Source organism: Miscanthus floridulus, chromosome 2 (assembly GCF_019320115.1).
Source record: "Miscanthus floridulus cultivar M001 chromosome 2, ASM1932011v1, whole genome shotgun sequence".
Lineage (NCBI taxonomy): Eukaryota > Viridiplantae > Streptophyta > Magnoliopsida > Poales > Poaceae > Miscanthus > Miscanthus floridulus.
Window position 1 is genome coordinate 36,354,774 of NC_089581.1, and position 6,778 is coordinate 36,361,551.

Here is a 6,778-nt window from a genome sequence, read left to right on the forward strand (position 1 = left end):
GTCGAAAGCTATTTGCGTCAACAGCTATGACTTCTGAAAAAACTGTTGAGCAACCCCACGTGTCATCCACGGTCCACAGCTCTCAACTCTCTCCCTCTCTCATTGAAGAGCGAACCCTCCATCTTCCATCTTCCTTCTTCCGGTGTGTGCATGGGGTCGAGCTGCCTAGGGCCGTGCCTAGAGAGGAGCCGCTGGCCTAGGGCGCCATCTAGGGCTAGCGACCTAGGCTCGCCGGTCGGGATGGATGGAGCAGGGACCGTGCGCCGTGGGACCTGGGCTCACCGGCCTCGCACCTAGATCGAAACTCCAGCCAGCGAGCATGGAGCAGGGCTGCACGCACCACCGGTCAGGGACCGCGCTGCCGCCGGGATGGGACAGAGCTTGCACCACCGTTCGTACTGAAATTTTATTTTGATAACCATGGATAGCTATAGAAACATGTTTTGTTCAAATAGCTGCAGTGTATATCAATGCCTAACCCCACTATCATCCTCAATACTGAACTACTGAAGATTCTTTGACCTTTCATTAACTATGGATGTTGCATTTTTATGGTTCATGTGTATTCCATAATTGCACAGGATAACTTGAGGTACATTTCGTTATACCACTGCAGGTATGTGTACTAAGTGAATTTTTTTTTTGAAGAATACTAAGTGAAATTTGATGAACGGAGTTGCATATTGTTTCTTTTATGTATGCCTGAATGATGTCTGTACTCTTATTCGTGTGTATGCACTTGTGCAGTGTTGTTTCTTGTTCGAGGTTTGTATCTAGACCAAATAGGTCCATCCCCTACCTATTGGCTTTGATGAACGTAGTTGATTTAGAATAACAAACATATTTTTCATCTCATTTACGCTTCAGTCAAAATACATGACTGATGACACCTACTTCAAGGCATCTAGTTAGGCAATTTTTGTTTGGTGGATTCACTGTCATGGTATAGGATTGATAGGTTCTTAATTGATTGTTTTTTCCTTCACCCATGCACATAAGTGACAGGTACACTGCACAAGCTATCAAATAAAAGTAAAAAGTTTAGACGAGTCCCCTGAGAAAGAGACACTATGCCATGTGTACATCTACTGACACAACATGTCTCTTTTTTACTGCATTTCATACACTATGAAAGACAAAGAATCAGAGAATGGAATACAGTAGTACGACAAACTTAGCCTTACGGAAGTTTTTAATTTCTATTTCTCATTCATGTAAATGCCATTGGGGTTTTCACAGGATGCTCCTTCTTCTATCTATCCCATAATATTGTCTTGGTTCAATTTCTTTTAGTACCTACACAAATTGTGTATTTTTACTACTTACAAGTTAGTGGTGTTAGTACCTATGACAAGCAGTACTATATTTACAATGAAACCGAGATATGTTTCATGCACATTGAATTGTACATATTGATTCAACTAGGTTACTTAAGATTATTCCCAATTTCTAGTGGGGTTTTCATTTAATACTTATGAACAATAAATCCTACAGAATCATCGGTGCTCAATTTTCTCAATTTTTTATTTGTCATTAAACATGCACCTTTCAAGTACAGAGTATATTAATCTAATCTATTCTATTCTTTAGGAACCTTCATGTGTATGAACCACTAAAAAGATGGTAACGACGTATGGCTGACATTAGCTTCACTACTGACACTACCTATGGTTTCTTCACATGTTTTACCTTCTTTTCGTTTTGTGCTAACCTCAAAATGGTAGCTTTGAGGCCACAAAGGACTAAAGGAATCATTGGATTAGGAATGAAGCGAAGGATGAAGATTGGAGACCTCAAAATAGATCTGAAGATCTGAACAAGAAGCCTGACAATGTAGGGGGGCTTGTGATTTTGTTTAACAATTATGTGCACAATATGATATGGTACCAATGTTAAGCTTTTTTGTCTCAGATCATGTAATATTTACCCTTGGAGATTATGTAAGAAACAAACAATGGTGGACGAGATTTTGCTGTCAATCTTTACAATAATATTTATGCATTTATGGTTTTTGGAAAATCAAGCATTATATATGCTTTATTTCATATCAATGCATGAAACAATTCTCTGATGAGCTAGTCAAGGCAGGGCACCCGAAGGGCGCCTGATGTTCTAGTCTATAATGATTTCACCATTAGATTGCTTGGACAACTCCTAGTGGACTCGAATATAGGGGAGATATAATCTATAAATTCAAGCAAGAAAATAGAGGATACATCCTCCTATTCTCCATGCCCTAAGCCTCCATGCACCTCCCCTATCCCAGGACGATGCCTTGCAGCCCCCTGCTGCCCTAGGCCCCCCACCCTCTCCCTCTCCACCGGCCTAACACCCTCAAATCAATATATGCCCACCACATGAGAATATTTCCACGACAAGCCACATGTCATTTTCAAAGAAGCACAGACGGGAAGTATTCAAATAGGGAAAAAAAAAGATTACTGTAGGTGATAAGACAAACCTACTACTAATAAGAATTTATAATTGTCATTGCAACAAATAAAAGGAAAGGCAAATCCAAAGATTAACACAACCTTATTGTCCCAAAGCAACCCATATTTGTGTATACAAAATTTTGAAAATAAGGAATATAACCTGAACTCTCTGTAAGATGCAATACAACATAGTAGATTTCCTCAGCTTTTCAACTCCTCTCGTCTGCGGTTTGTGTAAGCCAGCAAGCTGTGTACGGAAAAAGATGAATTTAAGCGTTGTTCATTTATTAATTCATTCTCATATCCTGCTGGATATATATTGCCTAAGACTTCAACTTTGGAGCTATTCAAGTGATAGGCCAATCCCCGGGTTATTGATTCACTCAAGAAGATAATCTCTTTGCATGGATGAAACCCAAGAATACCCATGTACCCACCATAGCATCCATATTCACCATCAGAGCTCCATGTAAATTTCTCATCTTCAAAAACTTGTAGGGACCATTCAATTTTCCCTTCTGCTAGTGCTTCCATATTATGATCTCTATTGTGATCATCATTATAGTAATTAATATCCTGCAAGGCCTAAGATCCTTGGATTTTTGCACCATAATTCACACATGGTCGTGGATACTCAAGCATATGTTTCAACAACCACTTAGAAAGGTTCCTGTCATGGATCAGTACCCACTCCATTTGACAGCCTGATTCATCAAGGTTCCATACTTGAACTCTGCATCTTCCCTTGATTGATGCACAATAAATTCCCTTAGATGACTTCCCTAAATAAAATTGTCGATAGTTTTTTCCTTCAATACCCGGTGGTGGTTTAATCACGTGATACTTATCACTCGATAAAGATATTCTGTAATATGAAATCATTGTTAATAGGAGATAAAAACCAAAGGACGAGAAAACAACCTGATAAAAAAAACAAAACCAAATAAAATGATGATACTTAACAAGGTAGTATGTACCTCATAACATAATCAGTTTGACAATGCACATACAGCACTCCTCGCCGGTACACAACATTGCGTTGTTCGCCTGGCCAGTTTCTCATGCCAGGCACGGTCCCCATGGAATCACCTTCTCGAGTAAAAGACCTTTCCTCCCACTGTCCAGTTCTCGATGATAACACATGTAAGATGCATACCGATGGTGGCCACTCAGATTGTTCTGTCTCAGGGTCCACTGCATCTCTAGAACTGTCGTAGAGACAATCTCCAGGGTTGTTCACCCAAAGAAAACGGGTAACTGAGACCACCTCCAAGTCTGTCGACTCGGTTGGATCGTACGCGAGGTACTCGACTTGGAAGGTGCTCTTGATCTCCATGGGCGGGGCTGGGCACGGGGGCAAGGGAGCCAGCCATCGAGTGGCCGGATTAAGCACGTAGCCAATCTTGTTGCCGTTGTCGTCGTAGTCGTGTATCAGCACAAGACCATTGCAGTGGTCGTCTATGTGGCGAGATAATTGCTATTATAGGACGCGAAACAACGGGCTTCGTTATTATAGGACTCCAATCGTCGACTTCGCTAAAACGACATTTGAAACGTTGGCACTTTGTTTTAGATGACATTTGGTCCTTTTAATCACTTTTCTTATTTCAAATACATGTATTTTGTCATGGGAGGACCGTATTGCCCTTGTGCGTGGGCTGCCTGGCTGCTGTCGCCGCCGCCTGGCCTGGGCAGGCTGGCTGGCTGCTGCCCAGCGTGTGAGAGCGCGACGAGCACCCGCGGCGGCCTGCGCGCTAGCGGGGTGGCGCCGAGCACGCCATGCCGGACAGCGCGACGAGCACCCGCGGCGGTACGCGCTTGTTGCCGCTCTTCCTCCTCGCCGTGGCCACAAGCTCGTCTTGCTTGACTCCGACGACGATGCTTTCGATGGTGACTCCGACGAGGAGGAGGTGGCGGTGCAGCTCGCCGCACAGCGCCGGCAAGCTCTGGCTGAGAGCCTGAGCGCGGCTGAGCCGAAGCCGCCACGTGCTCCGTGCCCTGCCCTGCTGTTAGCTTGATGACAGCATCATGACATCGTGCCTATGTCATATACTTCATTTTTCCTCTTCAAATATAAAACCAAAAATACATAAATACCTTTACTCATCCTCGTCACCACGGCCAATGCTCGTCACCATGTTTCGTTTCATCTTCGTCTACGCACCGTTTCGTCTGACCGGTGGGCAAGCTGGCTGGCTGCTGCCGCCGCCGCCTGGCCTGGCTGGCTGGCTGGCTGGCTGGCAGGCTTGCCGCCGCCGCCGGGTACGTCACACATTATTAAAATTCACAAAAATACAATAAAATTTCTAAAAAAAATTAGAGTAAAATTCTGGACATATAACATAATATTAAGTACACATGTGAGATGAATTTATGTGTACTTAATATTGTGTTATATGTCCAGAATTTTACTCTAATTTTTTTAGAATTTTTATTGTATTTTTGTGAATTTTAATAATGTGTGACATACCCGGCGGTGGCGGCAAGCGTGCCAGCCAGCCTGCCCAGGCAACGGCTGCGGCAAGCCTGCCAGCCGGGCGGCGGCGGCAACAGCCAGCCAGCCTGCCCACCGGTCAGACGAAACGGTGCGTCAGACGAAGATGAAACGAAACGTGGTGATGAGCATTGGCCGTGGTGACGATGATGAGTAAAGGTATTCATGTATTTTTGGTTTTATATTTGAAGAGGAAAAAGGAAGTATATGACATAGGCACGATGTCATGATGCCGCCATCAAGCTAACAGCGGGCAGGGCACAGAGCACGCAGCGGCTTCGGCTCAGCTGCGCTTAGGCTCTCAGCCAGAGCTTGCCGGCGCTGTGCGGCGAGCTGCACCGCCACCTCCTCCTCGTCGGAGTCACCATCGAAAGCATCGTCGTCGGAGTCAAGCGAGACGAGCTTGTGGCCACGGCGAGGAGGAAGAGCGGCAACGAGCGCGTACCGCCGCGGGTGCTCGTCGCGCTGTCCGGCATGGCGTGCTCGGCGCCACCCCGCTAGCGCGCAGGCCGCCGCGGGTGCTCGTCATGCTCTCGCGCGCCGGGCAGCAGCCAACCAGCCTGCCCAGGCCAGGCGGCGGCGGCAGCATTTGCCAGGCAGCCCACGCACAAGGGCAATATGGTCCTCCCATGGCAAAATACATGTATTTGAAATAAGAAAAGTGATTAAAAGGACCAAATGTCATCTAAAACAAAGTGTCAACGTTTTAAGTGTCGTTTTAGCGAAATCGACGATTGAAGTCCTATAATAACGAAGCACATTATTTCGCGTCCTATAATAACAATTTTGTCCTATGTGGCCCCAGGAAAGGAAACCGGCCTTTGGCAGGTAGTTGTGTTTGTCGGAGATGCAGAGGCCGTCCGAGAGGGGCGCGAAGAACTCCGAGATGTAGTACCCTTGGAAGTTCATGAAGAACCCACCTAGCGCGACAAGGGGAGGAGATCCTCCCGCAGCAGGCGGCGGGCGTCGATGACGGCGAGCTACGCCTTGCAGACGCACCTGGACACGGCGAGTCCCCGCGGTGGGAGACGGCGGAGCACGTCCGCTAGCACGTCGTCCGGCAGCGGCGGCAGCGGGCCTGTCTTATTCTCTGTCACAGCCTCGTCGTGGTCCCAGCGATCCATTGCTCTCTTGGAAATTGGGATTTTGATCTGCGACGCCGCACTGAAAGCACCCGTTCCCTCGTCAGATCTCTATAAATCGACTTTTTGTTGTGTGGATGTGGTGGATGGATCGGAAACTCGAAATATCTGATCAGGGCTTTGGATTGGATTGGGACTGTGTTTTGGGGCTGGGCTTGGGGTGTGGGGTACTGGGGTATATCGATCGATGGAGCATGAGGAACGGAATAGGAGGGGAGGTGGCGGCGTGCTTCTAGGTATGCGTGGTGTAGACGATGACGGGTGTAGCACCTAATGGAGTGGAGCTTCAGTGACTTCACTGACTTGCCTCTTTTGAAGTCACGAGGTAACCTTTTTCTCATCTCATCCGTCCAAAGCAGATTCGAGCGCTATCAGATCATCTTAGGCAAGGGGCCATCTGTCATACCTGCAAAGGTATTGTTTATATGCAGTCCTATGCCAGCGCGCCGCCGCTGCGTACCTGGCGATCCGCCGATCCCCCTGGGCGTGGACATCGTGCACGCGTGGCGTCAACACAAAACCATCATGTGTCGTTGCTCCTGCTGCTCGGTGCACCGGCGACGGCTGTGTCTATGCCGTGTCTTTTTTCGAAGCAGCAGATCGCCCCCATTGTCCCCTCCACGATGCTGCAGGCTGCACGCGAACCTGTGCCAACAGCTACGACGACGAACAAGAGTTCCTTAGACGGCCAGCCCACACCAGCTTCT

The 6,778-nt window shown here is 47.0% G+C and overlaps 1 pseudogene; it reads right to left on the reverse strand.

The window, feature by feature from the left end:
• Positions 1-2,576: 2,576 nt before the first annotated feature.
• Positions 2,577-6,172, reverse strand: LOC136536332 (uncharacterized; annotated as a pseudogene).
• Positions 6,173-6,778: the final 606 nt, after the last annotated feature.